Source organism: Mirounga leonina, unplaced genomic scaffold (genome assembly GCF_011800145.1).
Source record: "Mirounga leonina isolate KUSES-001 unplaced genomic scaffold, KU_Mleo_1.0 Mir_151, whole genome shotgun sequence".
In the NCBI taxonomy this organism is placed as follows: Eukaryota; Metazoa; Chordata; class Mammalia; order Carnivora; family Phocidae; genus Mirounga; species Mirounga leonina.
Window position 1 is genome coordinate 43,864,903 of NW_023270377.1, and position 24,233 is coordinate 43,889,135.

The window sequence follows — 24,233 nt, forward strand, 5'->3', positions numbered from 1 at the left end:
TAAGAAAGAAAAAAATCATGAGTTACATGAAGGTTTATGGCAGAAGCAACCAGAAGGATGGAGTCATGATTTACTGAGATGAGCAAGTCCATGAGAGCAGCAGATTTGAGAAAGATCAGGAGTCCATCTGGACACATTAATTTTGAGATGCCTATTACATATTCAAGTGGAGTTAGAGAGTAAGTAGGTAGTCGGATTTATGAATCTAAAGGGTGGGAGAGAAGTCTGGGTGACCAACCATCATGGTTTGCCTGGGACTGAGGAGGTTCATGGAATACAGAACTTCTGGTTCTAAAGCCAGGGCATCCTGGGCAAGTCTCAGGCAAACTGGGGTTTTTATGGGTCTGGGGTATAGATTTGAATGTGTGAGTCTTTGGCATATAGATGATTCCACTTACATGAAGTATCTAAAATAGTCAAATTTATAGAATCACACATTGAAATGGTGATTGCCAGGGGTTGGCAAGAGGAGAAATGGGGAGTTGCTAATCAACAGGCATAAAATGTCAGTTAAGCAAGATGAATAAGCTCTAGAGATCTGCTGTACAACATTGTTCCTATAATCAACAATACTACATTTTACACTTACAATTTTGTTTAGAGATGGATCTCACTTTTAGTGTTCTTACCACAGGGCGCCTGGGTGGCTCAGATGGTTAAGCGTCTGCCTTTGGCTCAGGTCATGATCCCAGGGTCCTGGGATCAAGTCCCACATCGGGCTCCCCGCTCAGCGGGGAGCCGCTCTGACCCTTGCCCCTCTCATGCTGTTTCTCTCTCGCTCTCTAAAAAATAAATAAAAAAATCTTAGTGTTCTTACCACAATAAATAAATAATTAATTAATTAATTAATTAATTAATTAATTAATTAAAAGGAAGTTTAAACTAATCTTCTCCTTAACATCTTTCCAAGTTCCTACTTCAGCTAATTTTACCACCACCTACCCAGGAACTAAAACCCCAAATCTGGCATTCGTCTTCCATTACTTCTACCTCGCCCTCACTCTACGCATTTAATTAGTTGGCTAATCTTAATTTCTCAAATATACCTCCTCTACCCCATTACTATTGCCATTTCTTCAGTTCAGGTTCCCGCCATCACTCACTTGAACTAATATAGTAACTTTATCACTAGAAATCCTGCCTCGACTCTCCACCCCCTGTAAGCTTGTCTCCACACTGCTGCTGATGGCCTTTCTAAAGTTTAAATCTAGTTATTCACTTCCTGGATTAATACCTTTCGAAAGACATCTTATTACCTTCTGAATAAAATTAAAACCTCTTCGGGCATATAAAATCCTTCATAATTTAGCCCCTCCCCCTTCTCTGGCTTCAGCTCCTTACACCCTCATCCACCAGTAACAAACCATTAGCAGATACCCAGATTTGCCAGCCCCCTTCATACCTCCCTGGGTTTGTCCTGTTGTTACATTTGCCATTATGTTATGCTCTGTGGCAAAGTCCTGTTCCTCCATCTTGACTCAACTAAAAATCATGGCTCTCATTCGTGAATGTTTTCTTGATCTGCCTGTTGGTAGAATGAGCCCTTTTAAATCCATGCTGACTGCTTTTAAAGCACTTGTTACAGTGTGGTACAATGACTAGTTCTCATGTCTATTCCCTCCTAGACTGAGAGTATCTGAGGGCAGGATCTATGTCTTATTATCTTTGTGTCTCATGTACCTAACAGAGCACCTAACCCCATTGCAGGGACTCAGTGAATGGTGGCAAAGTGAATGAAACTTATTTGTATTTCCTAATTTCTTCTCAACAGAATTTCTTTTTTCTTTTTTTAAAGATTTTATTTATTTGACAGAGAGAGAAAGAGAAAGAGAGAGAGAGAGAGAGGGAACACAAGCGGGGGGGGTGGTGGGAGAGGAAGAAGAAGTCTTCCCGCTGAGCAGGGAGCCTGATGCGGGGCTCGATCCCAGGACCCTGAGATCATGACCTGAGCCAAAGGCAGATGCCTAATTGACTGAGCCACTCAGGTGCCCCGTCATCAGAATTTCTTAAACAGAAAATAGGGGAGAGAATTATAGAAAGATTCATTTTTGTCCTCACGTAGCATGTGATATGAGGGTTTAGTAGACTGCAGAATGCGAAAGGTGAAGAGAGATGGTATGTGGTATGCTTTTGGCAAGTAAAAATATTTGTGAGGCTCAAGATTAAAAGGATGTGGAGAGCTTAGTCTGCCTTTGTTTTTGCCTTGCTCTTTCAACAGGAAGTATGTAAGTTACCAAATGCCCAAGATGAGAAGTTAGCAAATTACAGGGAAGGAAAGAAGAGGCAATGAAACATGGTTCAAAATCCTCATGTGCACCCTGCTTCTAGCATGTTCTATCAGGACCCCTCCTTTCCTCATCAGATAGTTGGAGTGGACTGAGTCATGTGAAGATTACAGAACTAGTTCTGTGGCCACTGCACACAAATCTCTATGCTTTCTTCCTTAAAGTCCGTGCAGCTAAAGAAAAGTGCTTACTCTTTCTGTCTTACTATTCACATTGGAATGAACTCAAAATAATTTTCAGGCAACAGCTGTTAATAATTACAGAGAAAGCATTTTATGGCTACACAGCCAGAGCCCTTTTTGTGTCTGAGACAGTGACGCATTAGTTAACAGCTTCTTTCCCTACTTTATCTGTTTTAATTTTCTTACCTTCAATTGCATTTCTTTCTATGCCAGAAACCACACCTATCACCTGTCCTTTTCTTGTGAGCTAAAGGCTCCACCAAGTCCAATTCAGACTCTGATCTTTGGTCTCTGAGCTGTTGACTAGTCTGTCATTAGCTGTCCAGGACTTAGCAGGTCAGTCTGAAATTCAAAGATAGATAGTTGTCTATAAAATCATCTATTGTCCACTTCCAGATTCTCTGGGGTGTCTTGAGAATAAGTTATCTGGGTCTATGTCATTCAATATACTCAAATTCTGATTGTGGTGGTCTGCCCGGTATTCTTGTTAGAAGGAATAAAGAGAACAAATATTTAGTTGCCTCCTTTGTGTCAGGCAATATGTTAAGCATGTCCATATATACTGACTTATTTAAACTTCATAAAAAAAGGCATTATGATCAGATATTATAGATACAGAAAACAGTATGGATACAGAAACACAACTAGACAGAAATACAACTAAGGGTTATGAACCTGACCTGGTTTCTGTCAAAACCCATGCCTCTTACAACATATGTATCAAGCTGTAAGTTTATGGTGATTTGCCAGGAGGGAAGAAGAATCTGGAGATATGACTACTTCATCCCACCCCTTGTCCCTGTCTTAATTCTCAACCTTCAGTTTGTGGCCCACGACCAGAAAATGGCATTTCTACTGACACTTTGGCCTTTGATAACCTCTGCCAGCTCTTTTACTCTTTGGTTGCTTCGGCCTTTAACTCCTGGAAGAGAAGAATATTCAATAGTGTCGTAGTATCAGAAATTAGAACTTAGATTTGCTCTAGGCTCTGCTTCTTCAAGGAACTCGGATAAGTTCCCAGTCTCTTTGGGACTCAGTTTCCTTATATGTAGAATGAGTAGATTGAATGAGGTTGTTTAAGGCTGCTGCATGCTCTGATAATAATTTTTAACCCTAATTGAGAGTTCATGAAATTTTCATATTAGGATATAGGAATTATTTAAGCTTTCATTCAAGGAAATTAAAATTCCAAACTTTCATTGAGGAAATTGAGGCTCCAGAAGTTTAAGTAACTTGTCCAAAGTCCCAGAACTAACAGGTGGTTGATTTTAGATTTGAACCCAGACAGTTACTAGAGTACACAGTCAAATCTTAACACAGCACCCAAATTCTTCGTGAACATGGCCAGTCTTCCTCTCTAAACTTAATTCTCCTGCTCCAATTTTGTATTCTAGTAGCTGAAGTATTTGTAGCATCTCCTAGCAAATCATGGGCAGGTGTACACAGAGTTTTAATTGTGTTTCAGCAATTTGGGCCTTTGTTCACGTTCCTAAGTTCCTTCTGTGGTTTCCCTTCCTTTTTACCACCCTGGCTAGTTCCTATTTGTTCCTCACAGTTTAGTTCATGTGTCTTCTCTTCCAAAAAGTGTTTCAAATTTCCCAGCTGTGGTAAATGGCCCTCTCCCTTGCTCCCATAGCACATTGTGCATAATTTCATCTTCAAATTTACGGCATTTTCTTAAGTGTAATGTGTTTTATTCTGTCTTCTCTATTAAATCAGTCTGTTGGCAAGAATGCACCTTGTTCTATTCATCTTTGTGTCCCAGATTCTATCATGTGCTCAATAAATATTATTTGAGCCAAACTGAATGGAATGATGCCACACACGGGGCTTTACCCTTGTATTTCTCAAGATATTTTCTGAGTATGATTATATTCACATCGTCATTTCACAAATAGAGAAACGCAGGCTATATAACCGAGGATAGAACCTCAAAATTCCGCCCATGATCAGGCTTTTGGGAAGAGTTATCTATGCACATTTTCCTAATGCCTCACTCAGTTTTAACAGCTAAGTTCTCTTCAGTCCACCATGCCACTCAAGCTGTTCTGGCTTAGATCTCAATGGTGGCCATATTGCAAAATCCAACATATGCCTCCAGTCCTCCCCTTACTTGCATTCCCTGTGTGATCACTTCCACCATTTGAAATTCTCTCCTTCCTTCGCTTCTGTAATATACCACAGAGTGAAATACACACTCTAGTGTTCTTTCCACCCCACCTGGCCCACCCTCTCATTCCCCTTTGCTAGTGCCTCCTCCTCTACTTAGCTGTTGGAGTTCTTCAAAAATCAGTCTTGGACCCTTGTTTCTTTCTTACCCTATATTCTTTTCATGTGATGTCTCATCCACTCCCACCACTTATACAAAAAACCCCTGTGTATACACCAGCAACTTGGAGATTGATTTCTCCAACTCAGATCTCCCTTCTGAGCTACAAAATCATACATACATTTATTTGCTGTCCCCTCCTGGTTGCCTCTCATGCATCTTGATTTAAACATATCTAAATCCAAATTCATTTTCTTGTCCCTCAAACCTACTCTTTATCCAGTATTCTCAATCTCTCATCCTCCATCTTCCCAAGTGTTCATGACAGGAATGTTGATATTATCCTTGACTATTGTTTTTTTGGTAAGCATCTGTCGATGCCCCCTTGTAGATAAATCTTGAATCTGTCCGTTTCTCCAGGCTTGAATCTGCCACTCTTCTGGCTCAACTGCCACTATCTCTTGGCTGAACTACAGCAATAGCCTCCCAACTGGGCCTTTACTCTCTCCTGCTCCTGCTGTCATCTTGTTTTGCTCATTTCCTTCAATCCTTCCTACTTATAGATCAGTAGAGTACTCTTTTAGAAATGAAGTTTTGTATGTAATACATGTAATATCCCTTCACTTTAAAATGTTCCCCATGGGGCGCCTGGGTGGCTCAGTTGGTTAAGCGACTGCCTTCGGCTCAGGTCATGATCCCAGGGTCCTGGGATCGAGTCCCACATCGGGCTCCCGGCTCAGCAGGAAGCCTGCTTCTCCCTCTCTCACTCCCCCTGCTTGTGTTCCTGCTCTCGCTGTCTCTGTCTCTGTCAAATAAATAAATAAAATCTTAAAAAAAAATGTTAAAATATTCCCCATTTCTCTTAGGATAAAACAGAAAATCTTAACATGGCTTTTAAAGGCCCTGTATGATCAGCTCTCACTTTTCCATCTCTCCCAACTCTTCCCATTTGGACCCTAAACACAATCATAACTATATCCTTATTTGTTTGCTCCTTTTTCATTTTTCCTTGAAAAATCTCTCTCCCCCGCTAAAATGTAAATTCTATGAGACCAGTGTCCAAGTCTGTCCTGTTGATCCCTGAATCATAGTAACCTAGGACAATACCTGGTGTGCAAAGATACTCAATAAATATTTGTTGAATAAGTGAATAAATCGGTTAACTAATAACAACTTCTTTTGGTCCATAAAAATAGCTCATCCCTCAGGGCTCTCCCTCTGGGCAATTCTCCCAAGTCAAGCATTCTTAAGAATCCTTATTTTAAGAATTAGACTCAGCCATATTATATTCCATATTATTCATTTTCTTTCTATCATTTATTTATTAGTGTATAAAATTCAACTATATGACAACACAAAGCTAATAGAAGTAAAAATACAGTAAGGTACAGTGAGAAAAGAGACCCAAAGGGGTATAGGAAACTATTCCTTAATGTTTTAGAACAAATATTTACTAGCTTGAGTATCAGTGTGCTGGGATGTCTTTCTGAGATTTGAAAGATGACTGCCCTCTCTACTGCTGGGAAGGAGGTAAGTCTGCCCAACTTCTGCTGTGTGTCATGACATTTGGACTACGATGCTTTTTCAGTCTGCATACGCCCTTTGGCACTGGTGAGTCTGCTGAATGTTAGTCCACTTTTATTGTGATGATTCTAAGAAACTAGTCCAACCCTTTTAGGAAAGCATTGTCATTTTGGTTATTGTCTTCAGCTTGGCTATCTTGGCTGTCTCTTACAGAGTTTTTGTCAAGCCAGTTGTTTCCTCATGCCAGAAGCAGTGTAAGTTTATAGAACTCGGCTCAAGAAAAAGTGAAAGATAACCAATGTTGGTAGTGGACTAAGTTCCCTATCGGTCATCACTCAGCTAACCGCCACTGAGCTTTCTTCATTAGGTAATCCTAAACAGGAGATGGCATGAATGTGTCACATAACTGTGACTCAGCATTTTCAGTGAGCGCTCGCCCCTGCACTATTGAAAGTAAGTGAATGGCCACGGTAGTCATGATGAGTAAGAGAAAATCAAGGCATATGTATTTAACTAAAAACAATTATATGTCAAAAATGTTAGCACTGCCAGGAATTCACAGGATTTGGTTATTATTTGTATACTGTTGTTTTTTTTCTTCCCAGAGATATATACCAGTACCCTGGTGCTAAATTAGTACTGGGGAGTTAACAAATGGCAGCCGTGAAAAATATCTAGGGTTACATATTTAGCCATAATTTTATTTATTTGAATTACTACATCTTTTGCACACAGGAAATCTGCACAGTTTGCTTCTGAATATATGAAAACTTGTGATTTTAGCACAGCATTAATGTTTTATTATACTGAGAATATTAACTGAGAAGAAATTGGCTCTCCTGGGCTTCCAGAAACATTGTGGGTTTTTGTAGGTTGAACAAAATATGTAGCATTAAAGTCCTGCAAATTCCTACACTAAAATCTAAGGCGAAGTTCAAATTGCTTGTTCTTTTTTTCTTGGCAGACTGTGTGTTTCTATTCAACCACAGTGCTGATCCTCCCCAGGACTCTCCTTTAAATGCTGTTTTATTAAAATCTTTATTTAAGTCTGCTTTAAACTGTTAGAAGTTTTTCTGGGAGGAAAATTAAGAGACCTTCACATGATAACTTTTTTTTTTTTTTAAGATTTTATTTATTTATTTGAGAGAGAGAGAAAGAGAGACAGAGCGCATGAGAGGGAGGAGGGCCAGAGGGAGAAGCGGACTCCCTGCCGAGCAGGGAGCCCGATGCGGGACTCGATCCTGGGACTCCAGGATCATGACCTGAGCTGAAGGCAGTCGCTTAACCAACTGAGCCACCCAGGCGCCCTCACATGATAACTTTTAAAAAACATTTTCTAGGGGCACCTGAGTGGCTCAGTTAAGCGTCTGCCTTCAGCTCAGGGCATGATCCCAGGGTCCTGGAATCAGGCTCCCTTTTCAGTGGGGAATCTGCTTCTCCCTCTTCCTCTCCCTCTGCTTGCCCCTGCCTCCCACTTGTGCTCTCTCTTTCAAATAAAACAATTTTTTTTTTAATTTAAAAACATTTTCTAGAATCACCAGTTAATATTAGTTAATCCAGAAAAAGCCATGATAACTAAAATATTCAGTGACTGAGATAGTCTATTTCATTATTATGTCTTCTAGATAAACTTCTAAGTATTGTAGCTCTCTGAGCTTAAGCCCGCTTTATTGAAATCTTGGTAAAATAAACATTTGCCCTTTCCTATGGTGCGTGGGTAGTTCAGAGCTGACACAGCGGACTTAATTTCGTGGCCGAACTCCTGAAATCAGTCCTGCCTAACAGACACTTCTGACCCAGGCTGTATGGTGGTGAGCATGTGTGTGATGCAGGCCTCGGGTGACACATCCTCAGGCTGCGCTCTCTGGTAGCTCAGGCTGACGTTAGAACTCCAGGTGCGCTAACCCACACTTGCGGAAAGGAGAAACCATGGTGCCGCTTGTTTTTTGTTTTGTTTTTGTTTTTGTTTTTTCACATTTCCCAGGGACGATTTTGGCAACATCTCCTCCAGTGGGGAAAGCGCTGCTCGCAAGGTTGGCCCTTGCCACAAATCTTCTTTCCTTCTTTCCTTCTGGGGCGCTTATGCCAAAAAGGCTCAGGATAAAAGACACTTTCAGTACTTAGTGTGTTTTTGTCGCTTTGGTCAAGGAATGGAAACATAGACGAGAGAAACCGCTAAGTGAGACGGTAAGTGCTCTAAGTGCTGAGTGTGCTTGCGGGTGGCGGGAAGGGCCCCGAGGGGCGGAGAAGAGAGGGTGGCTGACCCGAGAGAGGAGGCAGGGAGAGCTCCAGAGGAGGAGTTCTTCAAGGTTGAGGAAAAGGAGGAGAAATGGTACAGGGACAGAGCACTGGGAGAGAAAAGGAATAGCTGCCAAGCTTTACCTGATACTCTTGGGTCTCCTTGAGAAGACATGCTCTGTGAGGATCCGGCATCAGAAATGAGGGAGAGGGCTCAGGAGAGAGGGCAAGGACCAGCTGGAGCTCAAAGGCTGAGTGCTGATGAGGAAGGAGGGTTACAGGACAACCAGGAAGGATATGAATGGCCTTGCAGTGGTTACCAGGACACTAGGACTTAGTAAAAATGGTTCAGAAGCAGGAGGCGACCCATATTCCACACTTCAGAAAAAGATTAGAAAATGACCAAAACAGAGTATGTACAAAAGTAAATATAATGAAAAGGGAAATCCCAACAAATTATGATAATTTATGTTTGCTATTACCCAAAAGCGTATGACCAAGGAAACGAATTGCCAGGGCTTGTCTTAGGGCTCGGAAAGAGCCCTTACAAGAGAAAGGCTTAAGGCTTCAGGCTTCATTAGCCTCATGGCAAATCTGTCTCTGGCCATAAGACTGTAAATGCCACTAAAGTAAACACGGCACTGGATTGTATTTCAGTTAGTGTCTGAAAGGAGATATCTGGAAGGTGATGGATGCCTTTACAATATCGGCTTCAAAATATTCAGAATGTACTCAGAACAGCTCTAACTTCTGATTTTTTATAAAATTTAAATAAGACCATGCATATGGAGGTGTTTAAAAAACTTGTAAAGTTCTTCCCCAATGTTAGGTATTTATTTTCTTACTTTCTGAAAAACCCATTATATCCCATTCATCAAATTTATCTAGGACTTCAATGAGCCTGTTTATTTTTACCCTAATAAGCTCCTTAGAATTTTGTTTTATAATTACTATGAAGTATTACCTCTCATTTTTCCTAAAATGTTGTTCTCTCAGCTTCTATGATTCATATTTGAGAAAATAATATTGTTTCACTCCCCATTTCAAAATGATTTACACTTTCATCATCTCTCCAGACTAAAGTTCTAATCTTTGCTTTCATCTTCTTTTGGTAAGTCCTCCATTCCTTTGACAATTTACTGTTCTCAACTTTGTGCTTTCTCAAGACTAATCCCTGTGTTTTTTCAAGGTGTCTGGCCAGAACTGAAACAAATGTTGAATGGAAAAAGTATTATAAATCATTTGTGTGTGTGTGTGTGTGTGTGTGTGAGTGTGTTCCAGTTCTCTTGCTATATATGCCTAGCGGTTGGTTAATTGTTGGCAATAATTGGCAGATTTGTTTTCAGTTTGGTATCTCCTTTAGATTCCTTTCAACAGTAGTTAGTTGGGATCATAGGAGAAATTTGATCAGGATAATCCAAGATGCAGAGGAAATTTGGAATAGTGAACCTAGTACTAGGGAGAACTGATGAATAAAGCATATGGAAATTAAGAACTGGGACTACAATCTGAAAGAAGCATTTGAGAGACCACTGCTGGGCAAGTATGGTCACAGAACAGGGAGCACTGGTAACTGACAAGATAAGAGGTTATGATCCTGGAGGACAAAGCAGGAAGTTAGGGCACCAAGTTGATATAATGGAGGCAGAGCTGTACCTTGTAATTAGGTCAAAGTTTTTCATTTGATGAGTGGCCAGTGTGGGATGGAGTAGGAGGCCAGGATGATCAAATAGAAAGAACTTGTGGGGTAGAGATTAGAGAAGTAGTTCCCAGCTCTGTCTTCATACTACAATCACCATGACACTTTTTTTTTTTTAAAGGTTTTTTATTTATTTATTTGAAAGAGAGAGAGAGCGTGAGGGAGAGGGAGAAGGAGAGAGAATCCACACTGAGCGCAGAGCCTGACTCTGGGCTTGATCGTGAGATCCTGACTTGAGCCAAAACAGAGACGTCCGCTTAACGGACTGAGCCACCCAGGCGCCCCCACCTCGACACTTTTAAAACATGTCAATGCCAATTGAATAAGAATAAGCCAAATGAATTAGAATCTGAAAGTGGACCTAGGCGTTGGCTGGTTTTGAAAAATTATCAGGTGATTCCAGCATGTGTTCAGAATTGAGAACTATGGGTTGGAGCATTGGTTCTGAATTGGAGAAGTTTTTATAATCCTGCTGGTGCAGGTGGCCTTACTCCTTACCAATTAAATTAGAACATTTGGGAGTGAGATCCAGGCATCAGCAGTTTTTGAAATTCCCTCAGTGCTTCCAATGAGCCACCAAATTTAGGAACTGTTGGATTAGAGGGATCGTATCCTGTGATCTACTGGGCGTTACAGATAACAATGAAATTATGTTGTGTGATATGCCTTGTGTATTAAAATCATACTTGCAGGCTTGAAGTTTAAGGCACAGAACAGAATCCAGATACCGCAGTTTCTCTTTGTTCTGATGCCTCAGTACAGCCTTCTAATTTAATGGAATTAGAGTAACAAAATTTTGAAAACTAGAAGAGACCTTAGGAAAGATGCAACCCAGATCCCTCCTCTTCTACATGAGAAATAAGAGGCCCAGAAAGGATAATAAAATTGTCTGTGGTCACTTGGGTAGTTAATGTCAGAGTGGGATCCCCTGACTTAAATATTTTTCAATCTTCTTCCACGATGCCGGCTACATTAAAACACTTAGTTCTGAAATGCCAAATGCTAGAAGGGATATGATTTAATTTACAAAGTGTAGAAAGTAGATGAACAGAGTTGATGTGAACCTGTCTGTAAAACTCTAGAACACTAGAAGTAAAAGCTACCCTTGAAGCATAAAAAAAATTATTTTAAAACAAGTAAATTAGGTTTAAAAAACCTAATCCCCAACATGGCGTTTGTAAAGTTACTGGCCATGAGAATCCTTCTAGCCATGGAGACAGTCATTGGATAGCCACTCTTTATTTAGGAAGGCTAGAATTTTGGGGGACTTTAGACCTGGAAACCCAAATACTTGTGTTTCCTAAGGTCATCTGCTCAACTGTAAAAGAAAGTTTTGCAATCAGTATCTAGACCCTCAATCATGAGGCTTTCATGTGTTTTCATATCCTCTGAGTTGGTTAGTCCAATTCCTGACCTACTCCAATTTTGGAGAAATCAGAACAAAAGTAGATCTCTTTGGGGGATAAAGTTAACTGCATCTGATTATACTCTATTTGTTAAATGTGTACACTTCCTTGTGTATTGTGGACTTAAGTTCCAGTATACAGTCTTTGCAAAAAAATATAGTGGGCATTCCCCCTCTCCCCTCAGGTGATATCTTTGGTGATATCTTTGGTTGGTGCTCTGTGTCCAGCTTTCCTGGCCCGTATCTTTGACAGTGGCTATGGTGAAAACACTGGAGCATGCTGCTCAAGCCTAAAAGTGACTTGAAGGGGGGAACGTGAATACCTTAGGTCACAGAACTGGGATTCAGAAAGGTCTCCATGGACTGAAATGAAGGGCCAAAATCTAAGCAGATACAGTTCAGCGGGGAGAGAAGACCGGACTTGCCTGTGCAAGGTACACGAGGGAAGAGTACTCTTTCCCTTACAGCACTTGAAAGCTTGCTATTGAAGAGGGTGTTTATGCTTAAGGCCCACAGACCATCATGCTCCTGAGGGGCTCTACCATGGCCCAGAAATGGCCTGTAGCCTTTATTAAATGCTCGAAATAGGAAAAAACAGATTAGACCTAAAGGTTTTAACTGGGAAAAATAAAAGGAAGCCAGAAACAGATTTTATCTCCACATGAGAAAGAAATTTCTCAGTTAAAGCTATCCAATGATGGAATGAGCTATCCTGAGAAGTTTCAACTTTCCAGAACATTGGGCAAGAATATCAGAGAGGGGATTTAAGCAACAGATGGATAGTTGAAATATGTTATTATGATTCTTCAAAACAAACAACTGCGTACATGGAGAGAATGCCTGGATACAACTCACCTGAAAGCTAGTGAGGTCAGGGGACCTGGGAGCTGGTGGGGTCAGGGGACCTGGGAGCTGGTGGGGTCAGGAGACCTGGGAGCACTGAGGCACTGGACCGCACAGGCTATGGTGGGAATTGTGACTAATGGGGCTGCCTTCTCTAGGCAGATCCTGAGTCACAGATTGTTCCCCCCAAAAGGTACTCTGATGGGTTTTTTTTTGCCTTTGAGGGAGGACTAGTGGGAGGACATACTCTACAATGAGTTCACTTAGGGTGTCTGATAGACAAGATACCCACAAACTGTTACTTTGGGGGAGTAGATAGAGAAATAAAGTATGAGGGTGTAGTAGTTCTGAGCATGGACTGTGAAGTTAGGCTGACTGAATTTCACTTCTGCCTCTGTATTTACTAGCTGTGTATGACTTTGGAGAAGTCATATAGCCACTCTGTGCTTCCTTTCCTCACGTCTAAAATGAAAATAAGTCATACCTCCATGTAGGTTGGAGAATCAAATAAACACAAAAGTCATGTAAATAATTAAAAATGGTAATCAAAAATGTTAGCTATATTATTGTTGTTGTTTCTAGGTACTGGTTGAAGATATTTGAATTTTATTATAAACTGTCATTTATTCACTGTGTGATGTAGGGAAAATTCCTTACTTCTCTGGCTTAATGTTTCCTACCTATAAAATAGTGACTACTTTTCTACTAGACAAAGACAATATCGCATTTAATATTGCACTTAAGAACTAAAAGAGTTGAGGTGCCTGGGTGGCTCAGTCGGTGAAACATCTGCCTTTGGCTCAGGTCATGATCCCAGGGTCCCAGGATGGAGCCCTGTGTCAGGCTCCCTGCTCAGCGGGGAGTCTGCTTCTCCCTCTGCCCCTCCCCCTGCTCATGTTCTCTTTCTCTCTCTCTCTCAAATAAATAAATAAAATCTTAAAAAAAAAAACTGAAAGAGTCAAAGTACCCTGAAAGGTCTTACTAAGGTAGCAGAGTACAACAATTATTTTACAAATTTATGTTTGTCTTAGAGCATTAATTCTTAATTTGGAGGCAATGCTTTAGATTAGGTTTTGAAATCCCCGCAAGGTATACTGATTTTCGCCCTCAGCAAGCGTTGTTAGAGCCTCACTCAGGTTCTGAGGGGGCTGTCTCTAGAACTCAACCCAGGACTTTTAATTCGGAATATGTGAGAGAGAAGTTTTTTGGATTTGTAGATTTCCAGCGCTTCCCAGCAATTCCTGACTTGGCTCCCAGCCAGAGCTGGGATTCCTAGACCCAGAGAGGAGCTCAGCCTCTGCAGCAGTCAGAGCCCTTGAGGCTTCCTAACATGACTGACTTTTATGGCTGGAATGTTTTTGCAAAAGGGAGTGCCTATTGCAAAATTGGCTAGGGAGGTTCGCCATGCTTTATAGTCTATTTATAAAGTGTGGTTGTTTTTTTGTGTGTGTGTGTCTTAAAGTGAAGGCTTGTATATATTTATTTATGTATAAGAATGCATAATCTTTAATTAATAACTGATGAAGCCTCATATAAAAGGTAATAGGTTTTTGCTTTTAAATTTAGCTTCAAATGCTAAATTAGCAGTGGAGTCAGCACTCATCAGGACAGCCTCATTGTTTTAGATTCTACTACTTTGAGGTTCTTGATAATTGAGTGGACCAATGTGTACATTTGCTCAGTCATCTTCTTTATAACATAAATTAATAGCATACCCAAACATTTAAAGATTTAAAAGAACAGCTCTTAAGCACCTTTAAGTATTTTATAAGCAACTACTGAAATGCTCATTATAAATTAATCTTATCTATTCATCACATTTTTCTTGAGAGGAATTAGAGACTTAAGAAGTTGACAAGGCCAACCTTCAACTCAGTTCTAGGCATTCTTTGAAAAAATGATTTTATCAGGTTTTTATCTTCAGCCCAGGCTTCTGGTTTTGCTTTTTTTTTTTTTTTTTCCCCTCCTTCCTCACCCATCATGTTCTGCTTGGCTGTTCTTTTAATTTATTACTCATGCAAAGTATAAGATAGCTAGTTTACACTGATTTGCAGATGTCAGATTTTCCTCAGGCAGTTTAACTTCTTTTGGAGTGTCATGGAAATCTGCTTCTTATTTGTTGGGTTAAAAGTAAAATAATCAAGAAGGAAATAGCCCTTCATATGACTTTCCTTCATTACTAGAAAACCTCTCCGGGACAACCCTCCGAAATTACCCCAGGAGCTAGACAAGAAAGAACTTCATAGTCCTGAACTCCATCCCCTTCTCTCTCAACCCATAAGCTCACTGCACCTCTACTTCCTCTGATGAATATACCATTCCTCCTCAGAAGGGCTCCACAGTGTAAAATTTTGCTCTTTGAACTTTTCCTTTCCCAGAGTGAATGAACTACTTTGAGACCATTTCTCATCTTTTATTTAAGAACAGAGGAGCTATGACTTTGGTCAAACTCTTATATACAAACTGTTTTCCATGTTGAAGAAATTTGAATTTAGGATTAAAGTCCAGTCTTCAGGTAATTATAAATTCAGGGAGCATGAGTCCCTCCTCTTCCCTTGCACACCTGAACACCTGGCCATATGGACTCTCTCGCGTTCCCTGATCGCTGTCCGCCAGGTCATCTCCCCAGGCCTGTGCCTGCGCTGGCAGGCCTCCCCCCACCTCACAGAAGCAGCTCCACATGTGAGAGATCTTCAGGCCTTTTCTTTCAGGACTCAGCTCAGCCTCGCCTCCCCTGCGAAACAGTCCTGCATGCTGACCTCCGCACTCTGTGGTAGGTGCTCTGCTCACGGCCACTTACTTCTATTCTTATAAAGCCATCTGGCCTCATGCAGGTGCAGCTGGCTGGCTCAGTTGGTGGAGCACTCGACTCTTGATCTCGAGGTTGTTGAGTTTGAGCCCCATGTCCAGTGTAAAGATTATTTACAAATAAAATCTTTTTTTATTTTTTTAAAGATTTTATTTATTTATTTGACACAGAGAGAGAGATAGCGAGAGCAGGAACACAAGCAGGGGGAATGGGAGAGGGAGAAGCAGGCTTCCCGCCGAGCAGGGAGCCCGATGCGGGGCTCGATCCCAGGACCCTGGGATCATGACCTGAGCCGAAGGCAGACGCTTAACGACTGAGCCACCCAGGCGCCCCAAATAAAATCTTTTTTTAAAAAAGATTTTATTTATTTTAGAGCGAGAAAGAGAGAGAGTGCACATAGGGGGAGGGGTAGAGGGAGGGAGGAAAGAGAGAGGTAGACTCCCTGCTGAGCACAGAGCCCAACTTGGGCCTTGATCTCAAGATCCTGAGATCATGACCTGAGCTGAAACCAAGAATAAGACATTTAACTGACTGAGCCACCCAGGTGCCCCACAAATAAAATCTTTAAAAAAGTGAATAAATAAAATCATCTTGCTTCATGCAGAATCTCTTTACCTGATTGGATCCTTCACCCCCATGTGAGCTCCTCCAGAGCAGAGTGCATTTCTGGATCATTGCATCTAGCACAGGGCATGCCGAGATATAACATGTCCTCAATATACAGTTGTAACATGAATAAGTGTGTGGCATAACTGAGAGAATTATAAGCATCAGACCATTCTATAAAAAATAGAATTAGCGAAGATTCTAGAAACTACAAATTTAGAGAGGTCATTTTTAGACAATGACACTGAAATAAAAGGGAAAGTTAAGATTATTTCAAGTAAGGTCAACATACAGTAAAGTTCTATTTAACAATTATATATGTCAATAAATAACTTAGATGCCTAGTCAGAATTAACACAAAATACAAATAGAAAAAAATTGTTTAAGCAGAGGTGGTTTTTTTACTTTTAAGTAGACAGAATATCTCGTAGTAGCCTCAAAAAATGTTGCCTAGTAGAGATTTTTCTTCCTTTTCACTCAGCTATGTGACAGGAACTGTCATGGCTCTTGAAAACAGTTCTTTTTGAAACACTACCTCTGGTCTGAAGCAAAAGAAAGCGTTCTAGACTGACACGGGTGAACTAAATTTTTATTTTCAGAAAGGTCATGGGAATAAAATTAATTTATACTTTAAAAGAAAAATAAAATAAATATGAAATTAGAATTGACCCTTGAATATTGTGGAGGTTAGGGGCCCAGACACCTGCACCATCAAAAATCTGTAAATAACTTTTGAGTCCCCCAGAACTTAACTACTAATACCCTACTGCTGGCCAGATGCCTTACGCATAACATAGAGTCAATTAACACATATTTTGATTGTTATATGTATTATATACTGTATATTATGTACTGTATTCCTACAATAAAGTAAGCTAGAGAAAAGAAAATCATAAGAAAGAGAAAAAGCATTTACAGTACTCTACTGTATTTACTGAAAAAATTTACATATAAGTGGACCCATGCAGTTCAAACCTGTATTGTTCAAGGGTCAACTGCATAGTAAAACACTAAGTAATTATGACTGAGACTGATTAGAATTACTGAACTACTTGAATCAATGACATATTTAATCATTAGGTTGTATACCTGAAACTAATGTAACATATAATAACTTTACTTCAGTACATAAACATTTTAAAATGAAATTTAAAAAATATTTAAATAGGAATGCAATTGTATTGCTTTCAAATAGAGACAGGACCTGGATCTAGGTTAATGTGTGTTCTAGTGGAGCGCCTGCTTTAAGGAATATAGAGAGATAATCAGCAACTCTGTGAGTTAGGCAATGTTGCACTGAATCACCTCACCATAGAAAACTTACCATTGGCGTCTATTTACTCCAAACTTTAATACAGTTTACACATTCAAGTAGAAAACGTCCTTAAAATTGTGTTTACTCTATTAATTGACTTCTTCAAAAATATGCAAAAGGAAAAATTTAAATTTAGCTCATTTCTGAATTACCCAAATTATCAGAGAAAGGATTGAATTAATGAGAAATTGGTCATTTTAAAAGTTAAATGTGTGTGTGGGTGGGTGGGGGGAAGGGACTTGAAGACATAACTTTCCATTTCATTCACAAATGTAAGTTTATTTAAAATGATTTTTAATCCATATTAAAATCAGAGAGAGAGAGAGGAGTGCTAGAATATGGGATTTTTCATTCCAAAAGGAAAATTTCAAAATTAGAAGTTCTGATTAGTAACTCAGTCATAACACAAAGTGCTTCCTGACGTCATCAAGCGTTTCTGTCATAGGATCCCTTGCTTTGCAGTCCTCAGGAGTGAACGCATGCCTGTGACTGGCTTAAGAACCTGGCACTTTGACCTCCAACAAAGTGGAATAAAAATAAAATATTCTCCAACCATGTGATGTTTGGATTTGAAGATGACCCATAAATCTTTTTCAGCTGTGATTTTTATAAATGGCATAACATGAGGGGTTTGAGAAAAACAGGTGAGGAGAAAGAAAAGGAAAATGAAGGATGTTCATCCTCTGGGAAGAAGGAGGGGTAGATGTAGTGTGGAAAGGGTAATGATACAGGGAGGGCTTCACTTTTTTTTTTTTAAGATTTTATTTATTTATTTGTTTATTTGAGAGAAAGAGAGAGGAGAGAGTGAGAGGAACAAGCAAACTCTGCACTGAGTGTGGAGCCCCGAGGCGGGACTCAATCTCACGACCCTGAGATCACGACCTGAACAAAATCCAAGAGTTAGAGGTTTGATGGACTGAGCCACGCAGGTGCCCCAGGGAAGGTTTTGCTTGGTCTCACAACTTAGGGACTGCACCTGGTTTTGAAACTACTGCTGTATGTTGTGCGTAGCTGATGTCCTAGAGTGTGTCACCTCCCAACCTGGCCCATCTGCGCTTTTCATCTTCAACCTCCTCTTACAAGAAAGAGTGTTTGATTCCCAGAGCCATGGTGGACAGGGAACTTGCTGACCCTGCATTGTTAGGAAAATGGAGGAATTTCTGGTGATTCCCACCCTCCCTCTGGGCACTTAATGCTTCCAGGCCACCTTTGCTTTTAGTGTCCTTGCTTTTTCTCCACTGGGATGGCCCCAAATATTGTCAGATTTTCTGTGACTCTTTATCTTATTATACATCTTCTCATTCTAAGTGTGTGACTATATCTCTTAAATCATGGATAAAATTAATCTCATTTATTTCCCTTCCCTGTCCTTCCAGCATTAGTAACTTCACCCACCACCTCCTCCTTTCATTCTGTCTCCCTAAGGCAATCCTTCCCTTCCCCCTTAGGGAATCCTTCCCTTTCCCCTTTAGGACTTTGTTCAATCAGTTACTGGTGGCTTCACATTCTGCACTTTGTCTCCTCCCTCCAGCCAAAAGAGACTAAAAAAAGCTCTCAATTTTGCTTCCACCTCAAACTTCTGCTTTATCTCTCTTCTTTTTTTTTTCTGACACAAAATTCACATAAGATCTATATTGTCTATATTTGCTCTCTTTAACTCCCTAATCTCTTTGCAAATTGCCTTCTATCTCCACAACTCCTTAGCAAATGCATTGGTTAGGATTACCAGTAACTTTATCATTGACAAATCCAGAACCTCTTTTTCAGTTTTCACCTTCCTTGGCTTCTTTATAACAACTACACTATTGACTTTTTTTTTCTTCGTTCTCTTACCTTTTTAATTGTTCTTTCTTGGTTACTCTCATTCCTCCTGCTTCTTCATATTAAACATTTTTAATCACCCAGGATTCACCCAGGATTTACTTGTCATTCTTTCTTCTCCATGTCCTCTCCCTGAGTTAGTCATTTCACGCATTCCCAGAGTGTCAACAATTACCAATGGTCCCTCAGCTCCTGATATCAAATCTATTTCTCCTGCATCAATCCCTCTTTTGAGCTCCATTTTGTCTTAGTGACAGCAGCTTTGACATATATATGACTGTGGGTGATTTATGTAAGTTTCTGAAGTTTCCATTTTTGTCAAGTGTGAAGTTTGCTGTAAGATTCCATAACATAACATTTCTTGTCATGTTTTAGGAATAATAAAGGCCGATGGAAATGTTTTATTCCTAATAAATGTTTTTTTGAACAGTAAAGGTGAAAAGCAGCGTTAGTGGATACAGTGGGGGAGTTGTGGAGGAAGCAGAAATAGAAGTCAAACAGGGGAAGCACCACATTTTGCTTGCAGATGAACTAATGTTGTGGAATAAATACAGAGTGTGACTCTGCCAGTGACAAACATGAAGATTAGCAAAGATGAGAAAGCAGAACTAATCCTACACTAAGAGATTTAAAATGCTGAGTTTTATTCCATTTAAATGTCAGCATACTCCAAATAAGAAGACTTTGTCTTGCATTTTCTGTTGGTGAGTTAGCGTTTTCCTTAAACATATGCATTTATAAGTATTAATCAAGTAATAGATTGCTTATTATCTATCATCTAAATAGTAATAGAGAAAACTGTTTTGAACTTGTGCTTTTCTCTGTGATTTGTTACACTGAAGAGGTATCGTAAAAATTTATTTATTCATCAATTTAACAAATCTTTATTGCATATTGCTCTGTGCCAGGCACAGTTGCATGGTGGTGCAGATTATTATAATACAAGGGTGCTTGCTTCAAGAAACTTAAAAAGAAAGCTACATAGGTAGATAATACACATGACAGACACGTGCAACAGCTAAGAAGGATCATTTTGCTCAAAGCAATCAGCAGAATAACCCATGACTGGGGCTTGTCCCCCTTGGTCAGGTGGTTCCAACAACTCAGGAAGGTTGATGAGTTACCTGCCCTAGACATGTCTCTCTGGGTCAACGTCCTAAAATAATTTATGGCTTGTCCAAGACTAGAATCTGCCCTATTTTCTTCCTTCTCACCATCAACACTTCTCCTTTCTATATCCTACTCCCATGGGACCGACCTTGCTACTTCACCAAACCATCCCCACTCCCCACACGCCATTTCATTATACTGGCTCTTGAGTTAGGCATGTTCTAGAATCTTAGAACGGATTGAACAATTTTAAGATCTGCAGTTTGAATGTTCTGATCTCAGGTCTCAGGACAATCTTTGACGATTTGAAGATGTTGAAGAAAATTAAAGTATTTGCTTGGGTAGTTGCCTTGATTAATAATAAAATTAACGTGAAACGTAATCTGGATTTTTGAAGTTAGAGGCTGAAAATGATAATTATTTCTTTCATCCCTAGAAGGTTTAAGAATGAAATGGTATGTCTTCAAATGTTTGATTAACTGACTCTATTAATTAGATAGTAAAAACTTAAGATAAAACTTGGAGAAAAAAATTAGTATTTTACTCTTTGACAGGTTTTGAATCTTCTGGAGTAGTTGAAAACCATTTGATATTGAAATCTGATAAAAAAATAGATCAATGCTCCTTAAATTTGGGCAACACTTATTGCTGGTACTTGTTCCCATGAACAAACATCCTCTTGTGAAGGAAAGGCTAATATTTCCTTCCTTTCCAAGGGAACTGATTACAGTGACAGTTTCTATTTTGGTAAGATACATAAACACATTTCAATGAGAGCAAAAACCAAAGCATAGCATGGTTGGTGATTCAGCAAAAATGAGGATGGCTTTGGTCAGCAAAAACAATTTAGATTTTTCTCATTAATGAGTGCCATTTCCACTAACTGGCAAAAACATTGCTTTTAAAGTTGCCTTAAGAAAAAAAAGTAGACTGTTTATGAAACTCCCCTCAATTTCAAGCTTATGGTAGAATCATAACAAAAGTGACTCATAGGAAGGACATTTCCTGGGAATGAGATAATAATTCAGTATTTGGTCAGACATTGCTTTCCAGATAAGATTCTCTGCCAACTTTGAGGTTTCTGTGCTTTGGACTATAAACTGCCAAAGTCAACGTTTTCAGACATAAGAATAAAGACGGGAATGGCTTTTCAAGTACCTTTCATTTGAAGCCTGCATGCTTAGTTTGTGAAAGTGGTAGTGTATTTGCTGTCTGAGATTTTTTTTTTTTTTTTTTAGTTTCAGAAAATTAATTTAATAGAAACTAAAGCAACCTCATTTTACTTCTCACTCTCAAAACAGGCACAACACAGTTGGACCATTGATACAGGGAGACAGGGTCAAGCAACGCTGACGGGATAAGCTTTCCATGGTCACAAGAGTAAATAAAATATACCCATAGTGTAACCAATCTAAGTAGAAGTGAGGCACTTCACTGGGAAGATTTATTGGAAAATTATAGTTTGATTATTCATCCATTCAACAAATATGTATTGACTATTTCCCATGTCGGCCCAGCCTCTGACATCACTAAGGTTTCAGGCCAGTGGCAGAGATTGTCAAGTAATCAGGTGTACCCAGGATAACATTTTGAAAATGCTAAGCAGATGTAATTTTAATTCCCATTAAATCATGATCCTCTGCAGCTCTCCACCGTGTATGCCTACAGAGGGACCATAGGATCCAAACTTGGGCTAAGGAGGTATTGTTATAAGGATGAATAAGAGCCAGAGCCTAGATAATATTAGGCAAAAACACAAAGAAGTGTGAAATCCTGGATCCCAGGATTTGCATTCGAGGAACTGAAAGAAGTTTATTTAGCACGGCTGGAGGGAGGGAGGAAGTGGCAAAAGATGGAGGTGGGGAGCAGAAGCTAGAGCATACAATGCCTAATAAGCCCTATTACCACATATTTGGTGTATTTGAAGAATTGAAAGAAGGCTATCGTGACTGGACCATCTAAGTGGAATACTGAAAATCATCAGTATAGGTGGTGTGCAATCTGAACATTAGAGTCTAATGAATTAACCCAGCTTGGGGAGCTATGAAATAGCCAAGAGTGTTCATTCTTATGATCGAATTTGAACGAGTGCTTTGTGTGAGCAGGAAAAATGAAAACGATTTGGGTGTTTGGTCAAGTTGCCTGTATATCTGAACTGGATATAGGGACGTGATGGACTCTGCACAGCACTCCCGGGGTGAAGAATGTCAAATATTCTGAGGGCTTATTTGTGACAAGAGTAGGCTTAGGTTCTGGCTCAGGGATGAGCAGGAAAAGTCTGTGAGGCAGTTCTGAGTACTCTCCTCCCTGCCCTTGCTAGGGGCAGCTTCCCTAGAGGAAAGGAAACTAGCATTCAAAAGAGGCTTTGAATATGGCCCCTGAGAGAGCTGTAGAGCCCCAAAATGGGGTTGATGGGAGAGTGAGACAGGCCTGTGGGGCACTGCACAAGGTAGTTACTATTTAACTGTAGGAATTAAAGGCATCCAGAAAGCTAGTCTATAGTATATGTCTAAGAAAGAGTGTTGGGTTAAAGTCAGAAAAAATCAGTTTTGGGCGCCTGGGTGGCTCAGTTGGTTAAGCGACTGCCTTCGGCTCAGGTCATGATCCCAGGGTCCTGGGATCGAGTCCCACATTGGGCTCCCGGCTCAGTGGGGAACCTGCTTCTCCCTCTGACCCTCTCCTCTCTCATGCTGTTTCTCTCTCGCTCGCTCTCCAATAAATAAATAAATAAAATCTTTAAAAAAAAAAAAAGAAAAAAGAAAAAATCAGTTATGGTTCCATAAGTCAAGCAGGAATTCAGAAACAAGATGAGGAGGAGCAAAAAGCTCATGAGCAAAGGAGTCTAGGTCTGGAATTTTTTTTTTTTTAAAGATTTTTATTTATTTATTTGAGAGAGAGAGACTGAGAGAGAGAGCACATGAGAGGGGGGAGGGTCTGAGGGAGAAGCAGACTCCCCGACGAGCAGGGAGTCCGATGCGGGACTCGATCCCGGGACTCCAGGATCATGACCTGAGCCGAAGGCAGTCGCTTAACCAACTGAGCCACCCAGGCGCCCAGGTCTGGAATTTTTGTAGTGAGCAGAGTAATGATGCTTGGAGTCTCCTTTGTTGGGCACCAGCTATATTTGCATGAATGAGTCAGCTTCAGTTAAGACACAGGGTCATGGCAGACATGTACAGAAATGAGGGACACTGCTAACAAGATGGTCACCATTGATCAGAACTATCACCTGCAAGAGCACTCATTAAAGCAGGTCATGGTAAACCAAAGAAGTTACCAAGATCCACTACATGGAATTGTTGACATTGGGAACTACTGTCAAAAGAAACCAAGGAAAACCACAGCAGAGAGTCCAAAGATGGAAAGGTAACTAGAGGATCACACTGGGAGGCCACATAGCTCCGTGGCCTCCATGAGGCTTTCTCTGAAATTCCAATGGAAGATACTTTTGTTATAAGAGAAGGGAATAGAGATGGGGGCTTGGGGAACAGAAAACTCCTGACAGGAGTTTTAGAACAGTTAGTGTAGAATTATAACCTATCCTTGGACTCCTGGTAGAAGGTAAGAGAAAAGATAGCTACAAAAAGCCAGAAATGTGCAATGGATACCCTTTGTCACTGGTTTTTGGTTTGCAAACTGGCAGGTCAGAAATAAGATTTCTTCCATGGTGACCCGATGAACATTTGCATCCTTATCAGTTTTTATTAATACATCACCTTTTAGGGAACTTAGCTTATTATACTTGAGTAGAAAATATACTTATAGATGAGTCATTTATTTAGGGCCAGAAACTGTTGGGGGAATCTCTGGCAGGATGTTTTTTTTTTAAGGTCTACTATAGGAGTTGGTGATTTGAACTTAGATCCGAACAACAAATTTCTTTTCTTTTCTTTTTTTTTTTTTTTTAAGATTTTGCTTATTGAGAGACAGAGAGAGAGCACAAGTAGGGGGGGTGGACAGAGGGAGAAGCAGACTCCCCACCGAGCAGGGAGCCCAACATGGGGCTCCATGCCAGGACCCCGGGATCATGACCTGAGCTGAAGGCAGATGCCTTCAGGGGAGCCACCCAGGCACCCCTAAACAACCAATTTCTTTTAAATCAAGAGACATCTATGAAGTTGTTAAAA